Source organism: Bombus vosnesenskii, unplaced genomic scaffold (assembly GCF_011952255.1).
Source record: "Bombus vosnesenskii isolate JDL3184/JDL3185 unplaced genomic scaffold, Bvos_JDL3184-5_v1.1 scf7180000013286, whole genome shotgun sequence".
Classification (NCBI taxonomy): Eukaryota; Metazoa; Arthropoda; class Insecta; order Hymenoptera; family Apidae; genus Bombus; species Bombus vosnesenskii.
Genome location: NW_022882939.1, coordinates 103,894 through 123,476, shown reverse-complemented (window position 1 = coordinate 123,476; position 19,583 = coordinate 103,894). Strand labels below are relative to the sequence as shown.

General features: G+C 35.9%; 2 non-coding genes across 2 annotated transcripts; one reads left to right on the top strand and one right to left on the bottom strand.

The window, feature by feature from the left end:
• Nucleotides 1-15,731: 15,731 nt before the first annotated feature.
• Nucleotides 15,732-15,804, top strand: Trnar-acg. Its single transcript has one exon. It is a non-coding gene; the product is annotated as a tRNA-Arg (tRNA).
• A 453-nt stretch (nucleotides 15,805-16,257) lies between these two features.
• Nucleotides 16,258-16,331, bottom strand: Trnai-aau. Its single transcript has one exon. It is a non-coding gene; the product is annotated as a tRNA-Ile (tRNA).
• Between the last annotated feature and the right edge of the window lie 3,252 nt (nucleotides 16,332-19,583).

Genomic DNA, 19,583 nt, shown 5'->3' with positions numbered 1-19,583 from the left:
TTTTTAATTTATGATACTTATTTAATATCGTAACGAGTAGAATTAATTAATGAAGAAAATGTAATTGTTATTTACAGACACAAGAAAGACACATCGACCAGTTAAAATAGAATTACAATTTTGGGTGAAATATTTAAAAAATAATGAGAATAAGACTTAGAGAAGGGATAGTAACTAAGGCTTACTATACAACAAATTTTCATAACTGGTCCTGAAGTTCTAACATTTATGAGATATGTCACGACCGGCTGATATCCCCTACAGAAATAAAAATTTGTTACATATTTCTCTAGAAAATACATTTTTCCCCTATCTCATTCCCTTACAGTACACATTCTTCCACGTAACAACATATCTAATTATAATTAAAATCTCGTTTGCTAAAACCTCGAAACGTTTTCTTGTACAATTTCGAAACTACTCGTCTCAAGATACATTATCGAACTGCAAAAAGACTACACACGTACAAACCTGTCTCGCTACATAAAATAATCGCGAAATTCATTTTCCTCCAAGGTTCCGATAATTCTTCATCTGCTTCAACGTTTCCATGCAATTAGCCTTCGATCCAATTTAATCGAAGCTAAAAAAACATAGGGAAAAAGAAAGAAAATAATAATGATCTACAAAGTGGACACAGAGAATGTTATACATCTGTGGTTGTTCGAATGGTTGGCTCACGCATCCACTCCCAGCCAGTTTCGCCTGGGTCTCCAAGACAAATCTCGTTTCATCACGCAGTCAGACGACGAGACAGCTGTCGTTCCCGGGCGAATTTTATGCCAGCATAAACGAACCGCATTGGCGTGGGCGTACGTTTTATCGGTGGAAACGAACGTCGAGAAACGGATGTTACGTCGACGACACTGCGTACGCAGCGGAATCGACCGACAATGATTTACGACACGCGTGAATTTCGCCTCGCGTGCCTCCACGTACCGCGTTCTCGCATCTTCGTCCTGGCTCGTCCGCCATTTCGGTTCCTCGCATACCGACCGCGTAGAAATATATGTAAATTTATCTCCTCGTCGATGTTTTAACCACGAGGCACAGAATAGACCTATCATCTTATGGATCCTTGTGGCACAGAAACTCATGTACACCGATATTGAAGGAAATTTTGACGTGGTTGTAATTTAAGATGATGAATTTAGAAATTGTATTCGACTTGATATCGTATGTCTGTTATTAAGTCACTTTTAAAATCTTCTGTCTTTACAGTGGAGTCTTAGGATTAAAGTGGCGATGTTCTTATTCCTATTCAAATTCATATATTTATGAATATAATGTAAAAGATGAGACCTAGGCGGAAATTTTTGTTTTACCTATTGAATAATGTAACAAATACTACACTTTGGATATTTCATATATTTTAGGGTATTATGTGCATATTAAATGCGTGATAAATGCATACAAATGCATAATCTACTTATGATAATTAAGGATCCCTTGCACGATTGAATTGGTATTATTAATGAAATTTTACAAGTTACAAATCGTAAGTTATTGGTATTAACAAATACCTGTCTAAAAGTAAGGTTTAGTTTAGTATTTATAAAGCAAATGAAGATTTACAACCATGTTATACAAATTTCAAGTCGTTCGATTATTCCATTTAACATAAAGTTGCACAATTATCAGATTGCGAAAGTGAAATTTAAATAACGCACAACTTACATCTTGTGAATTCGCTAACGTTATCAGTTAATAAATTATTGTGAGAGAAACTTCTGGCCATTAATATCGTTTCTAAAAAAAGGATAATCTGTAGAAAACCAGCAATCCATTTTAAATTTCATGAATTCTTCCTAAACTTTAAATAGATTTCCAAAATGGAAGATTAGAGAGCATCATGGAAGTATTAAGACCGCACGAATTAAACAACGACAATTTCATCGATTGATAAATTATTTTCGGTTTGACGCTCGTTTCCAGTGCAAATTGCTTTCACGACGATAAATATCTACCGATTAAAGAATTTATTCGCTTAACATTTCACGCGATCGGTGTTCATTACATTTTAACGAAATTACTCTCGAAATTAATCAAGGAGCTTTGCAGAAGATTTTCGCGGAGCACGGTGAATCCTTTGAATTATTATCTCGAAATACGTGTTCGTAAAATAGCCAGCTAACGTTTCGGGTACGAAGAAAAAAATACGTGAATTAACGACAAACCATATGATTATCCGAATAATTTGCAAATCGTACCGAATAATTATGGAAACAATAATTATGTGCGAGGCCGTGCAGCTATGAAATTCACGTTGGAATCAATGGAGCTTTATTCATGGATTCTGCAGTAATTAAACGGTTGACAAACACCAGTCACGATTCATTTCGAATAGAAATTTAAATTTCATTCCTGCACGTTTCATGAATCGATAAATACCTCGGACGCGTCTCCTTCCTTTATTTCTTCGAGTATTTTATCGTTTGTTCTTTCTCTTCCTTCCTCTTTAACGATTATATTTTAATATATAGAATACGTAATTAAAGTCAGACTTCTAGTTGTAGTAGTTAAAATTCTGTTCGTAACAATACGAAGTGGCAGCACGATATTTCATTTTACGATTTCTGTCATATTAATTAAACGTTACGCTGAAATTCAGCCATTAACTTGCTATACTTGTTATTTTTTCTATGCGTTGTAGTTGTTCGAATGAAATTATGAAAGAATTATTCTTCAAATGAACGTGTAAAAAAGTGAAATACTTCTGACTTTAATCTTTGAACTTCATTGCACACTTTCACTCTCTGACTACATTTTTCTTTCGGTTTTTCTTTATTGCAATTCGAAATTTTTCATCTCGGGATTGTCGGATAATGCGTCAAAAATTCACGTCAGATTTTTCTTTCAAATGAAATCTGTGCGATAGAGTTTTTTACGTTCTCTTTTATTTTCCTTTGCTACTTTTGGTTCCGAGCACCTTCCCGTTTATGCGAACTTCTACCAGTCCTGTGGCGGCAAAGTGAGTCATGACCGTGAATCATCGGGATGGCTCCGTGTTCATCGCGACCCTCGCTGACCGCGAAATATGAGCACGAGAGCTTTTTGTAGAGTCGAAAAGTGAGAACGCGAACGACGGAGCTGATGTTCAAAGCTAGAGAATCCCAAAGAATATTCAAAGGAAATAAAATTTTTAATTTTATATTTCATCTTGTACATTTAGAACATATACTACGAAAAATTCAAGAATTTTTTAATCCGATGTCTGTTACTCAGAAGATAATAATTAACATCCTGATGAATGTTTGTAAAATGCTAAATTATTTGTAGATGTTCACCTCTCTTGGTATTATATAAAACCACAAGGAAACAAGATGATAAGTTATCGCCCATAGATTTCCAATTTTTGATACTAATTCGTAGCTGCAAGGGAATACTTCGATGTGAAAAATAGAAACAGTTGAAAATTTCTAAATTTAAAGCTACGAATCTTTCAAAAATACGCAATAAATCCACAAACAATCAAGACTGTTCTTATGACAATCGACATATCTGAAATATTAATTACTCCCAATTTAATCCCGAGATCGAACAGAGAGCGATTAAATGGAATTGATCGACAATATTTTAAACTTCGAAACTATTTTTTTCGGTAAAAGACGAAAGACAAGACGTATCACGTTTCTCCCATATACTTTTCTTATATTCAATCGCTATCAAAGAACACGCACCTACATTTTTTACAGAAACCATAATTTAAGAAGGATGTACAACGGTATTCGCCAATATTTATCCAAGTTCTTTGAAGTAATTCTATGTTTCCCCATGATGTCCGGCCGAGAGAACGTCTAATGACCGATCCGTGCTTTCCAGCCACCGTGGCCGATCACAAGTGAAATATTGTCGCCAATAAAGATCTGCGTTATTATTTATAGCGTTCGGGCGAATCCGCGGGACACAAGCTGCGCGACGCCGTGGCTAATGTCGGTTCTCTGTGTCGCGCGACAGAATTAAAATGGCCGCGTGCAGAGTGCACAATCGTTTTTACCTGTGCAGCTGATCTGCCAGGACCATTGAATCCAGTTTACATTAGCGCGACACGATCGCCGCTGAGCGCGTATACCAATGCAAATCGAAGACCCAAAGGCAGACCTCGTACCGGTATTCCTTTAAACTGCTTCGGTAAGATAGGAACCAAATCGAATTTGATGGAAATTCAATGGCTCAATTGTGTGTGAGATTTGATTTTAACCAGAGACATGTTAGGAACCAACAGTATACGTGTAAGTAATTGGAAATGATACGACTAAATGATTAATTGTAAGTCAGAACTAGAAAGGAACTGAATTCTTGCTTGATTTTCCATTGCTGATCTTCAATGGCTAAGGATGACCATTAAACAACATGTTATTGTATGTTTATATTGTATATTTCAAACGCTTTATTACGGAGGAATTAGAAAGACACATAATTCTAGTCAATTCTTTATATTGTAATACGACTTGGAAATTACACATACTCTCATACATATTAAACAAATTTTCTTTTTCACCATACTATCGTATTTCATTTTTTTTACCATCATTGCATCATTGCCAAGCGATTTATCTATGACGATTATTGCTTCTCAATCTCCGGATCCAAGTGATTATTTGTTATTTCTAATATTTTAAGTTCGTTGCATGTATCCAGCATCGTGTAAATAATACAGTTCATCAATAATCTATGTGTCGTTCAGTAAAAATTCTTCTACTTTAAAAAATCTGCTGCACCACGTGATAGGGATGAAACGAACAAAAATAAAAAACTATCTTTTCGTTGATGTTTTAATCAACGAAGTGTACCGATCAAATCTTAATCAATCCAATCACTTGCATCAGTTTAAATAAACTGGCAGGAAATCGCGACTTAAAAATCGCTTTTCGCTTTGATCGCGAATTATCGTGAAAAACTACAGCGCCGAAGCGTCGATACGACTTGTCGAACATTTTGCTGAAATTCACTAGGTGAATTAATTCGTTCCCGTTTACACGCTATTTCGTCGCGGAGATAACACTCCCGGCGGAACATTTGTTCGCGACCGCTTCATTTTCCCTGGTTTTGAAATAAAGTGATTTATCGGCGGTCACCGCGGTCCCTTCGATATTTATTGGTCGCGTGTGCCCATTATTATTGACGGCGCGGAGAACGCGTGAGTTCCGCCAAATTTGTTTTAATGCGGCGGACGCGATGTTAGCGACATGATGAACACTGCAGACGTTGTCGATTTTACGAAACGATACTGCACTGCCTCCTGGATGTGTATCGATCGTTGCTTTCAGTCAAATTGATCGATAGATATGTGACAATCTCCGCAATTTACTAGTACGAATTTTGTTTACTTTTTAGCTATTTTTAATATGACGAAGAAGTATCGTTTTCAGAGAGTCTCATATAGTAGTAAATATGTAAACGATAGTAATTAAATTAATTAAAATAATTGTTGAATGTTGAACACGATATAACAAGAAGATCCAATAATTCGATGCATACTTCTACTCGTAAGTAGTAGATTGTCCGAAAAGTTTCTTTCGTTTCATAAGGTGATAATAGATGAACAACAATTTCTGTTTTATATTATTTTATTGAATTAGGTATAATCCATTTCGTTATATTTCTACTATTATATTCGTACATAATTCAATAAATTAATGTAAAACAAACAACATTGTGCATCTATTATTTCCTTATAAAACGAAAGGAACTTTTCGGACAACCTTATATCTACGTTCCACACAATTTTTTATTTTTATCAGTCCAATCGAAATTAGTAGTTTAAATGTCTTTTAGAATTGTTGTCGATACATGTGACTTTTTCTTTCAATTTTGTGCCAAAGCTTCCCCTAGGGTATTCAAAATACAGCGTACTTTTAACACGTTTTTATTGTTCATAAATAACAAAACAACGTGTACGGTTTATTTCTTCTTCATCACATAAAATATAAAATACGAACCAAGATATAAATACAACGATAAAACGAAGTAACGTAAAGTATCGTGAATAGATTTTACTAAATTTGTATAAAAAAGTTATCCATTACCTATTCGTTAATCACCTACAATCGATGATATCGCGTGCAGATTAAAATTCAGAGACAACTAATATTAGCCAAGACAAGGAAAACTAAACTAACTAAAATTCATAATACACTTAATAATAATACGACGAGGGAAAATTTAATGCGAAAACAATACCGATTTGAGGTATTTAATTCATACAAGGGATTCTGGTTACTACCATTCGGGTAGCTCTCGCCTCGTCGATTCGTTTCACGCGACACCGAACGCGTGCATCCACGGCCTCGAAACGAGATGTTTCTCGTGTCGTGGGATCGTTTCAGAGGTCAAGCGGGCCGGTTCCATCGGTGGGTGCCATCGGCTTTCTCGGTGGAAGCCAACCGGTCGCAAATTGCACGCTCGAAAATGTACGATCGTGGCCAGTGCGTATAACCGGGACCGAAGCCACAGACTTGCGACAACAAATAAGGAATGAAAAATACAGCACTTGGCGCCCGTACAATGGCGATATTTATAAACGCACGCTGAATCCTTCCATCCTCGATAACCCATCTTTCTCACTCTCCTTTGCCCCTTTCCCTATTTTTTCTTTTCCTTTTGCATACACCATCGCTCATAAGTATCCGGACATTTTAGTAGATTTTTATTAGCGACAGCTGATTGTTACTAAGGATATATGGAATCGATGGAAGACCAACGATTAAAAGCAATACTTTCGTTAGTATCTTCTTGTGGAATTAGAAGATGTATCGTACGTAGTTGTTCGGGTACAACAATGATGAAATTGGAAAAAAGTGATTTGTCAGCAGACAAAGGAAATCGATTTCATTTGGTAAAACTTGTAATTAAATCACGAAAGAAACGTTTTATGATGCTGGGATAAAAAATATTGTTTGCATTGTATTTTTACACTCATATTGTTATCGCTGCCAAGTACGATAGCCAACGACGAATATTTCAATAATTGTCACGTGATTATTGCAGTGGAACCGTGATACAGCATCCATCGAGGTATTGAATGTTATAGTTTGGAAAACCTTTCTCTATCTTGCCTATAGTCCAACAACCAGACGAGCTATAACGAACTCTTTGAATAAGAAAAGATCTGCTGCATAATGCTTGACCGTTATAAATGTCAACCTTTCTATTGCATATTAGCTTGTAAAAAGAAATTTTATCGTGTCGTGATATTTTACAACAACTATAACCAAGCAGACTTTTTATTTCTCATTCATCCTATTTTATTTTAGTTGTAATTTAAGACAAATTTATATTCTGCCAAAAATAAGTGAGTGGCCATATATTTTTGAGCGGTACTGTACAATGTCTTCTCCCTTCTCCGTTTCGTTCCTTCTCTTCACTTCCTTTTTCCCTTGCTTTTTATTTTCATTTTTTTTTTATTTCGTCTCAGCTCCCTCTAGTTCGATCGTCTCTGACAAATTCCCAGACGGGAGGCACACGCCTAAAGGATCGACTTCATAAATTCTCGGCCGCGGTAAACCAGCGAACGGACCTCCTTCGTGGATTTATTCGAACCTCGCTGCAGGATCTTCGTGGTCGCTAGAATTTTTCCAACGACGAACAAACCGAGCTTTCAAACGTCTTTCACGGAGGTGGGATGCTTCGTCGCGACGGACACGCTGCCCTTTTACGAGCTGTAAAATCGGACGATCGACCTTCGCGATGGACAGCGGATATTTCGACGTGTCTCTGATATCTCGAGTATTCGAGCTTTGGTCTTCGGATGAGGACTGGATAGCCAGGATATGGCAGAGGTAGTTTGAGATCGAGAGATTAACACACGTTTCCTTAAAACTAAAAACGAAAGCGCAAACAAGAAGTTTGCAGTTGATTGTTGTACTGCTCACAAGGATCTTATGTTTTATGTAACAGGATTTTATTTGATACGTGATGTTGCTTATATTCTGTATGTTCTGTTCTATATTATTATTTATTATCATTCATTTACATTAGTATTCTATATTTTATACTCTGTGTTATTATTTTTTTTCCTTATTATCGTTACAAGGAGATTGGTTTATGTTGAGAAGATGATGTATTTATTATAAAATACAATGGTGTAATGATTAGTAGATAGAAAGAAATTTGCTAAATATAGCTGTGTGTTCATAGCATTGGATCGTATTTCATTTTATTATTGTACCAATGCATGAATAATTTTTAATTCTGCAGCTGGACAGAGTAACTAAATAAATGGATGAAGCAATGGAAGCATATTTACAGGAATAAATATTACCATGGCTTGGTTATAAGAATATTCTACGCCTATTCGCAAATTCCACGAATCTCTACAACTTTTTAATCCATTTTCTATTAATTTTTCATTCTTCTGTCATTGTTAGTTTCAGGCCGTAAAATTTACCATAGAATTAGAATAATAAAATTCATATTACAATCCTAAAATGTATTAATGCATAATTTGAGATTTAAATACAAAATTTGTCAAGTTAAACCTAGAACGAAGCACTGAAGAAATCCTAAAGAATGAACGCGAAGCTGTCGCGCAAACAAAAACGATGCTCCAGCTGCACTTTTCGAAGACCACCTGAAAGCCCTGAGATGTAACTTAATCGTGGCGCATGTAGTTTGCCGGAAGCCCTCCAAACGAAAGTTCAACCGAGAATATCTTTATGGTTTCCAATGATCAGCCATGGAATCGATTTTTCGCTTCTCGATGGGATTCCTCAACTTCCTAACAAGATATTACGTTTGTTAAATTCGAACATTCGTTAAATGTCAAACATTCAAAGAACGACGAAACACGTTTTCTACAATTTTTATAAAGGAGCATAAAATTTAAAATTCCCGGACACTCTAAAAGTGTCGCAATGCAGAGAAAAATGCTCAAAGCCTTCGCTCTCATTTGCAAGAAGCTAATTATAATAATTGTAATCGTCCACGTATTTAGTAAAATACTCAAATATAGCGTTTAAAGATATATAAAAATCCTACGAGTCAACGAAGATAAAAAATTGATAAAAACTACACCGAAGACCTTCGTACTCATCTATAGGAAAGTAATCGTAATTAAGTATTCTCGTTTTTTTGAAATAGTCAGATACGTTTAAAAATGTATGAAAATTCTAGAAATCGTTAAAAATGAAACTAAGGAAACACCTATAGCTGAAACTTTCACGGTAATTTATAAATCAGTGATTATGACAATTCTATCCATCCACATCTTCAATAAGCGCCTGAAAGATTCGGAAATGCACGGTAATCTCGACTCCACGAATGACAGTATCAGGAGATCGAGAGATCGATACGTGACCTCTAATCGATATTCCACGGACCATTCGAAACGTTGAAGCGGAGGTTGGAACAAATTCCTGCGGCAAAAGTGCCGCCAGCGTTTAACGGATGCGAGAGTATCATTTACATGAGGCGTAAGTACGGTTGTAACGCGCGTTCAACGCGGAAAACAGCGAATCACGCGGAACGGAGCGGAATAGCTCTTTCATCGCGAACTATAGAGGATCAGGAGGAAAACTCGGTCGGCGTGGGACATAGGATCCTGAAAGCTGGTAAATATTGACGTTAAACCGAGCAATAATAGTGGGTCTTGGAAAAGAAAATCTCGTTGCGGCGCGTTACGAGAGAAGCCGCAGGGGAAATTGAGAAGCGAAGATGCGGCAAGATGGAGTAAGGAATTTATTTGTTTAAACCAGACACAGAGCTTGGAACGTTTATGACGATGATGCATACTTGAAGTTCAAAGAGAGTATATATGCACAGTGACTCGCGAAATCATTTCAAACATTTGCTATAGACACTTTTTATGAACACAATATCATGCTCACTGTTCAAATTTCACTAGCATTGGAACGAGTAAACCGCGGATATTTACGACAATTCACATTTCTACGAATGTAATTGAAGAACTGGAACTTGGATGAGAAATTGTTATACTTATTTTCTGCATACTTATCTACTCGCACGTGTATGTATAAACATTCGTTGAAGTTTCTCAAATAAGAAAACAAAAATATTATAAAGAATATTACTTCGAATATTTTACATATTTTTGCATATTATGTGCATTCTGTATATTTTTGCATCTTTGAATTTTCAATAAACGTATCTATCGTTTCCTTTATTCTATATATAAAATTTGCTTCGTCTGTATTTCCATTATATTGTACTATGATTCGTACATCGTTTCGATTAGTTTTCGAATTTTGAAAAAAAAAAAAAAAAAAAACAGATAATTTACATGGAGATGAACATGAAATCGTCTAAGGATCCTGCTCATGGGTGTCCCCGAGCGTACAAACGTTTCACGACCGGCTGCCACCGTAAACTGTGAACCGTACAAGCCAGGTACAGGCGCAACTACGATTTTGTGTCTCCTTCTGCTATGGTAAATTATGAAAGAGACCCGAGAGGCGCCAAGAATCACCGCAAACAATGGTCAAGTCGAGCGCACGATCCAAACTTCGACGATTCTCGTCTGAATGCTGCAATACTCATCTCATTCGTCGAATATGATTCATTTACCTTTATTCGTTTTATTTTTTTGTAATATATCCATTCTTTGGAATATCGAAGAAATAAAAAAAGTAGTAGTTAAAAAATGAAATAGTCAATGACCTTTATGCTACATCAATCATACAAATAAATAATCATTACACATCTCTATTTCATGAACTATAGCTACATAATCTCTACACGCAATCGCTTTTTACTAAAAATATATATAGGGACATACATACGCAAGCAACACGTCAGTATTATACTTCCAACTTCTTATGAATTTTCACCCATGTAACAGGAATTCATGTGCATAAATTCAATTCTACTGTATTTATTAATATTTTTACTAACTTACAATCCTACTATTTCTCTATAAAGTTTATTAATATTTTATTCTACTGTTTTACAGCCCCATCATAAATAAGATTTCTAGAATTTCCTACGCATCTGTCTAATCGTCCAAAAATTCCATCGTCAACATGAAAAGCCTCCAATCCACTCGTAAAGCGAGGAATACGCGTGGAAACACGGTAATGGGAATTCACGTTTAAATAAATGGATTTAAAAGTGGATGAAAACTCACTTGATCGTGCGCAATTAAAATTGCGCTTAAATACAGAGAATCTCACTGTGCCTACTTATTAATATTTCTACTTACAATATTCTTGTTTTACCATTTAGCAAAAATTTACTGTGCTATCTTACAACTGCAAAACTTTCATAATTTCATAGTCACTGGCCTGATCGTCCCAAGATGCAACCATCAGCATCATAAACCTGTAACCCATTCGCGAAGTAAGGAATACACGTGAAAACAAATGAAAACATTCTGAAACCGAGGTAGGAAGCTGTTAGTCGTGTAGAGGTTAACAAGGGTCGGTTCATCGATCTGGAATCTCGATGTGCCCTCCGCCGTCACGAGTTTCCCGTTCTTTCGCGAGCCTCTCCGCAACAGTCGCCAGTTTTAAGATCCACGACACGAATAACGTCCAACACGTGACCAGCCGTGGGCTTCATCGTTCACCGCGTCTCCTCAGCCACGAAGGGACACGACGAGGCTTGTTTTTACTCGACCTGGTATCAACGTATCGTCGTCTCCAACCTTTCTATACGTATACGTGTGCGTCTGTATCTGGATGCTGGCAGAAAGGCTTCTCTGAGCTTCGACGTCCGCGGAAACTTAAATCGTAAAAGTTTAATGGCGTTACGGGCTGAAGGAACGCGCGTGCATCGAAATCGATACGCCACCCTCCACTACGCTTGATTTCTACTGCGAACCTGTCGCGCCATACTACCTTTTTCCGCTCCCTAATTGGATCCACCTGAGGTAGTCGAACCGAGCTGATTTTCTATTTTTGGACTAATTTAGTTTTAGAAGCGTGGATGTACTCGAATTGATAAATTTAGGGTATTAGGATGGAGGATAGCTTCGCTAAATAAGGATGTTTTTAACGCGTTAATTGTCATGGTGACAATCAGTTATCCACGTTTTTCTGAACCTTTTACAACGATTATAATGAGATACATTTGATGGAGTAAAAAATTTTCAACGATGAGAATGATTTAGATAGCATTGTCAGAGAAAAAGGGCGCAAATGCGATATAGTACTTTCACAAGAGTCAAACGTTACGGTATAGTACATTTTGATCTGTCGAGGCTCGCAGAGCAAAATGAATAATTTGCATGTGCATTATGCATACCTATACGGAGATTCTTCATTTTATAGTGAATTTTCGTTATAATATATTACGGGAACTAAAACTATTATAAAACAGTTCCAAAAATCAAGTCAAAACGCAAGGTACCGAAAAAGTTTCATGCTCTCTGAGATTACTAAATACGAAATGCATTGTGTCGGAATAAACCGACATTTCCTCCGGTATTACACTCGGTCAGCATCGTCAAAGTTAGCTCAAATATGTAATATTTAAGAAGTAAGATAACTAAGCTTTCTCTATTTTCATCAACAATTCACAACTCGCTCCCAAAGGTTCCATGACTTGAAGTAACTGCATAACAATTGTATGGTGTTTGTGCAAGAATTACGCGTTCGTAGATTACTGACTCGTATTTCGCGAAACACTACACTATTCTACTCTTAAAATAGAGCTGTCCTACTTTGAAATTTGCTAGCTTTCGAAATAAATATTCCACTTTAGAATTCAAAGTCTTACGAAATGAATATACTATTCCAGTAAATTTGGTGAAAATTTGATGTGCAAAAATCTCTACGTAGATACATAGTATATACAATATTATAATATATATAGAAAATATACAAAAAATAAAATACTCATTACGATATAAAACACCCCCAAAAACATGAATTTAAATAAACATTCGTCTAACCGTTACCTTTAACACCAATTTTCGCAAATTCACTTTCACGACAGAACATAAAGTCGACAGGCTACCAAAACCAAAATATATCATATTCAAAATTCAAAAACGACTGCCCGCAACTTCTTTCCTCTCCAGCAAAGATCCAGAAAGTTATTTGATTCGAAAGAAGGAACCCTCCATCGTTTTCATCTCCCTAAAAGGAGAACGGCCACTTGGCGAACAGGCTGGTGAATTTTTTCCTCGAAGTTCGGGTTTAATTCCAGCCCGAAAGCCTTGGTCGGACGAAGTTTCGAGTAGGCGAAAAACGGGTGGAAAGTACAACGAGGCAGGAAGGAAGGAAGGAAGGAAGGAAGGAAGGAAGGAAGGAAGCAAGCAAGCAAGGAAGGAAGTAAAGAAGGAAGGAAGCAAAAGAGGAGAGAGGAAGAAATAAGGGGGACGGAAAACGGGGGTCGAAGTTTCGTTCGAATGTTCTCTCTTATGGCAGAGCCAGCCGGAAGTTATTTGAGAACCGGCTCGAGACTTCTTCATTATTGCGTCTTTAATGAACCTTAAAATATTCCACGCTGCCCGATCACGATCATCCATTGGCAAGGAAAGACCTGGAAAGCTGGCCCGAAAAACGGAAATGTTTGGAACGTGGTTGGTGCGAGAGTTCGTTTCAACGACAACAGCTTTTATACAGGTACGGCGTAAGAGTAATATTCGCGCCGGGGGAGGAGCTCTGGGAATTGCGAGACTCGTAAATACCCAATTACTCGTTTCGAGAGGTTACGAGCTTTATGAAGTCTCCCTTGAACTATGTTGCCACGAGGGGAAATATACTGTATTATCCAATTTTCTTTTCAAATTTTTAAGCTTTATAATAATTAAGGATTCGTATAATTTTCATAATTGTTAATTATAGAAACATATCTTTTCTGGTAGTTTCTGAAGGGGATTAATAAGTAATTTTGCTGGAAAATATACGTTTGTCGTTGGTTAGAATCGGTCAGAATGATGAGTCCGCGATTTTTCACAGAAATATTTCCGATTTACGATAGTGTATTCTTGGAAGTTTGAATGAATTTTTTGAAAATATAGAAATATATAAAAGCTTGCCTTTCTCCTTGCAATATATAATATTTTACACATCTGTATTCTGACTTTTTAAATACAACTTTGAAGCATATTTCAAACGTCGATAGCTTATTAGTATCGATTCCAAAGCTACCACTTTCGATCTCTTTGCATTATCTATATATTCGGAAAATATGTACAAAGAGAAGAAAACATTTCGTAAGAATAGAAGCTTAAACATCGCTACGAATTATTACAAAATAAATTTGCTCAGCTGCGTTGGCTTTTCTACCTCGCGTGATTCAATCATCCCCGCAATCCCATCAACACGTCACGGCTATTCTCTGCATCGCGCACGCAAATCAAACTCAATCGCTTCCAATAATCGATAATTAAACACTCCAATAAATCAACAATTAAATAACACGCAGCAATTAATGACAACTATCGTTACAATTCCTGCGATGTTATCCCAAGGATCGAATTCTATTCCACGATCTACAAATCTCTACCACCTCTCTCTGTACACTCAATCTCTGTCTAAAGCCACCTACATATATATCTCATTCACCCACTTTATTCCTGCGTGCACGCTGTATCAAAGCACCGTGTCCCGTTAACGACACTAATAATCATTAATCCACGCCTACGATAAATGCACGACATTCTCGTTCGAGCCGCACGAGAAGGAAGCAAAACGAGACGGGAAACCAAGTGGAGAACCCGCAGGGAGTTTATCGATAACGAGTATCCTTCGAAAAAGTTGCCATGGTTTTTATACTGTTATGATGCATGTAGTTCCGATAAATATTGTGACAATAGAAATATACACGTGATTCGGGATAATATACACAGGCTCACGAAAGTATTCGAACACCTTTATAAATATACGTATCGTGCGTGTTATACTGTTATATTGTCATGCTAAATTTGCAATTTCATTAGCACTTTTATGAGACTATCATGATTATATTTGTTACTTTGAGTTCTAGGAAGAGAAAGCGGAGACACTTGAGGGTGCCATAAATTAACTCCTCTACCTTCATGGACTAGTGACCTCAATGGTTCGCGACTACGACGCCTAAAATATCTTTGCATTCCTTGTGCAATCATCAGCACGGACGAACGTCATTATTATAGAATTTACGAATTTGGCGCGGTTGGGTGTGAAAGCGAAGATGAATGTAGAAGTAAATATTGGGTTGACAACTAAGTGATTGCGGATTTTGTCAATACCACCTAATGATAAAATCCGCAATCACTTAGTTACCAATTCAATATATATATTCATAGGTGAGTGTCATACAACGGAGCATATTCCTAGGTGCGATTAAAGCCAACAGTAAGTTCGAGTTTCATTGTTTATATAAGATTGTTTATATACATTGTTTATGTAAGAATAAATTCAAGTAATATTATGATATTTTTTTGTTGAAAGAAAACATTAGCAAACAACGAAATTATAAGAGTGAAGCAGAGTTTCGTTCGTACATGTGCACCATTCTATGGTTTAACTTCAACTGTGTGATAATGATGTCGCTAGAAGTTAATTATTACGTGGTAAAAGAGACGCTATAACAGTATATATTTAAAACGCAATTTACGAAACATCCATAGAAAATGTCGTGTTCTTTGATCATAAAGCTCTTAACAATTGCTATTAAATCTTCAAAGCGGAAATAGTTTCTCTTATTACGCTGATAATTTATCGGGTCGTATATTTCCTGATGCCAGCGAGGTTAAATGTTAGAAAGGAACGTTTCATAAGTACTTAGCCTAAAGCATTCGCCAGGAATCAGCGAACTAGAAATTGTAAATTCGAAAACCGCGCGGTCCTGTGGCGCAACGGATAACGCGTCTGACTACGGATCAGAAGATTCCAGGTTCGAATCCTGGCAGGATCGACTTCTTTTTTAGTTTTTTTTAATGTTTCTTTTGACCAAGAATAGTTGCTTTAAATTTTTTATAACATTCCGACGTTAGTTTTGCGAAATTTCAACGTCTAACTTTGTTGAAAGTAAATTGAACGTTGAAATTGAATTTGTCACGTGCGAAGATCGTATCAATTTTCGATAAATTTAGTGTATCAATTTTGAACAAGTATAATGATTTTAGATATATGTGTCAATTTTCGTGAATTTGAGTGAACGAGGTAAGATTTCTGTTTTAACTAAGAAGAAATCAGGTTAGTGTCTATTTGTAGTTTCTGTGGGCAAGAATACTCGGAACTGTTACCATAAAATTTTCTATTGAATTTTTACGGCAAAAATAGCAACAAATGAATGGTTTTTTTTAAGAAAAGTAATGAAATTTGTTTTCTAAATGTATAAAAATTGCCAGATATTGAAAAAAAAAATTGGCCCATGGGGGGATCGAACCCACGACCTTCGCGTTATTAGCACGACGCTCTAACCAACTGAGCTAATGGGCCGTTGAAATTGTGGGTTCAATTCAGTTTTAAATAGCACATAACATCAATATCTATATTTAATACAAAAAGAGGTTATGATGAAGCAATATTTTGACAAATATTTATGAATGTTTGTATTTCCATATGACCCATATCTAAGTTTATATCATTAAAAATAACACGCATCGGTTCTACATAGTATATGTGTCAGCGGCGATGCATTTTCAAGACGATATAATGGCAGGTAGCCCGCCGTTATTTAGCCTTACCATAATTTATGGTGGAATGGAGGACTCAATAAATATTTCGGTAGGTTACACAAGTGAATGTCTGAAAAGTCGATAACCTGTGACTAGAAATCGCCTAGTTATGCGGCATCGATTATGACTGCTCAGTTAGCTAGAGTTTACTATGAAGCGATGTTTTTTTTGGCAAATGGACAGTGAGGAAGGGTACAACACTTACCCTAAAATTTTGAACGTGAAAAAGCTACCTGGAGAAATTTCTAACATACATATATACGTATATAGTAAATAGTATATACGTTGACCAACTTCCTATGGGTTACAATAACGAGCAATTGAAATTCCAATATCTATACTTCTATTAACAGCATTTTGTAATTAAGTTTCGTATATCTTTCAGTTTAACAGTATAACATTGCTACAATATTTGATCGTCTAAAAATAAATCAATCAAAGTTGAACGCGAATGGACACTCGAAATGGAGCATCGTCAGAGGTAAGATTTGAGATTAGATATCGCTATCTAACTCAATTTCTCGTATAATTTCAATTCAAATTTTCAATTACAGCTTGAACCATATCATCTATTTCGATCTATAATTACAGATAAGGTTATATAATCTCAAAATTGAAAGCGCTGTTTTGCAAAACACAAGAATCGTATACTATTTTTCAAATGGTCGACGTACATTGGTAAAATCGAAGAAGATATCTGACAGAGGCACATAATTAGACGAACTGATCAGTATTTTTTATGCAGACGAAATTTTCAGTGCTTCCTCGTCAGAACAATTTTTATATATTTTCCGTTCTCTTAATTTTCATTAAGAATCGTCAGGATTGAAAATTCTCAGGTTTGGAACTGGAATACGAAGAATATCTCTTTCTTTAGATATTAAATACAAATAAAAAAGTAAATTCCTCCGTTAAAAAATTTGTAAATCTTGTAGATATTGATTAGCTAAATGAATCATAACACAGGATGATCTTATATTTATGATACGAACATTTTTGTTCAGGTAATCGAATAACTTTGTTTTCAGCGAAAGAAACCCGCTAACATTGTTAGTGAAAATGCAAACAAGGATTTCTTTCAATTTCTATTCTTGTTTCTCTTCTCTTTCTACAAGAAATTATTTTTAAATTTTCCATTAATAAACGTTTCGATAATCGATCAATACGTTAATTGGCGTTCTGATTATCAAAGTTCAACCGAGTTACTGCTCTACAGTTGAAGTGACGTTGAGCGTGGGAGGGTCATCACAACCTTTGGTATCGATTTTTAAGACAAAGTTCATTCACGCGCGAGTCTTTTTTGGCGAAACAAATGACATGAACGTGACAAGGTCAAGGTAGGTGCAAGCTGTAGATCAAAGTTTTACGGCTGATCTCTGACTCGGTGGCTCGCAAGGTTCCGAAGGCGGTCTTGCGGACGTCGAAAAACATACATTCGGCTGAGCGGGTCGCATCGCCGCTATAAATCTTCAGCTTTATGTTACGATCCTGAAAATACGCTGCGAGATGCCTGGCGACACGCCAGCGACCGGACTGAAACAGAACGCACGCGGCTCCGCAGGTCACGCTCGAAACAAACTTTTCTAGAATCATTCAATCATACAGAGACGAGATTTAACCCTTCTTTATAGCGTAGCTTGGACGAGAAAGTCAGACAAGATGTCAAGTATACATAGTACTGTAATATATCGGTGAGTAAAACTCTTCTAATAAAATTTTTTTTGTATTATACGATATGGGTATCATTTATCGACCACATTAACTTTCAATCTTGACGAAATTCGTTAAATAAAATTTTCTTCGGGTTGAAATTTTGTATGGATATCGGTGGGCATCGTAGAAGAACGAACAATTTCAATGAATAAATTATTATAACTTCAATTTAAATTTATAACTTCAATTTAGAAATGATACAGGAAAACCAATATTAAATTTTATTTTTAAGGTCAGATTATCTGTGTTTTAATCTGGCTTCTAAGATTAATATTCTACATTACGAACAAATATTGATAAGTTCGAGAACTTGACGATAATATGCTTCTATTTTTCTATCTCTCATCGAACGCGTATATTACATGCTCCGTTCATTAAACGAATAGACTTGATTTGTAATATTATTCTTGACGATTATTTCTTAAATGTAACTAATATTATTTTTATAATTTAATTAGCATTACTTCGCGATCCATTGTCTACGATGTTCGTCATTAAACATAATTTATCGGCACGTAACGAAAACATTTCATCGTGAAAAATATCGTCGGCAAATTAATGACGACACGTGCACCGATTCGTCGGCGCAACAACAACCGGTGAATAACAATTACTCAGAGTAATTAATTATATTTCGTTGATATGAATGCACGACGGTGCTGATAAATATTAGAACGAAGTTATTAATCTCTTGAGAGGCAGAAGTGCACGTGTGGACTCTGCATAAGCATTATCTAATTGTGTCTCCCGTATATACTCTGTATTTTGCAATTTCATTGCTATAAAGACAAACACAATCGTAAAATAATCGAGCAATCTTTTCTGGTAATTATCTCCTCACGAAGTATTTCAAAAGAAATTATTCCTGATCATTTGTTATTGTATTAATTGCAATTTCTACCATTTTTTAAATTGAAATTATGGCGTGAGATACGTGCTAATCACTGAATCCTTTCTTTACAACACATTTTCACTGGCGGGCAAGAGGAAGTTAGTAATACAAGAAGTATAAAAGATAACTGTTAATAATATGTTAAAACTTTAATACGGAAGTCGCTAAAATTTGTATGTATAGTTTCTTAATTTTAAACATTTTTTTGTCTTTAGACACTTTATGGATATTTGAATACTTGAAAACTCGAAACGTAACTACAGATCTCGAATGTACGAATAAAATAAAATTATTATACCTCCATATTTCACCTTCAATAGCGACGTCTCATTCCTGGCAGAGAAATGTTACAATCTTCAAGCGTACTCCTATGAAATTTAATTCCGCGTAATTTAATTACTCGAAAGA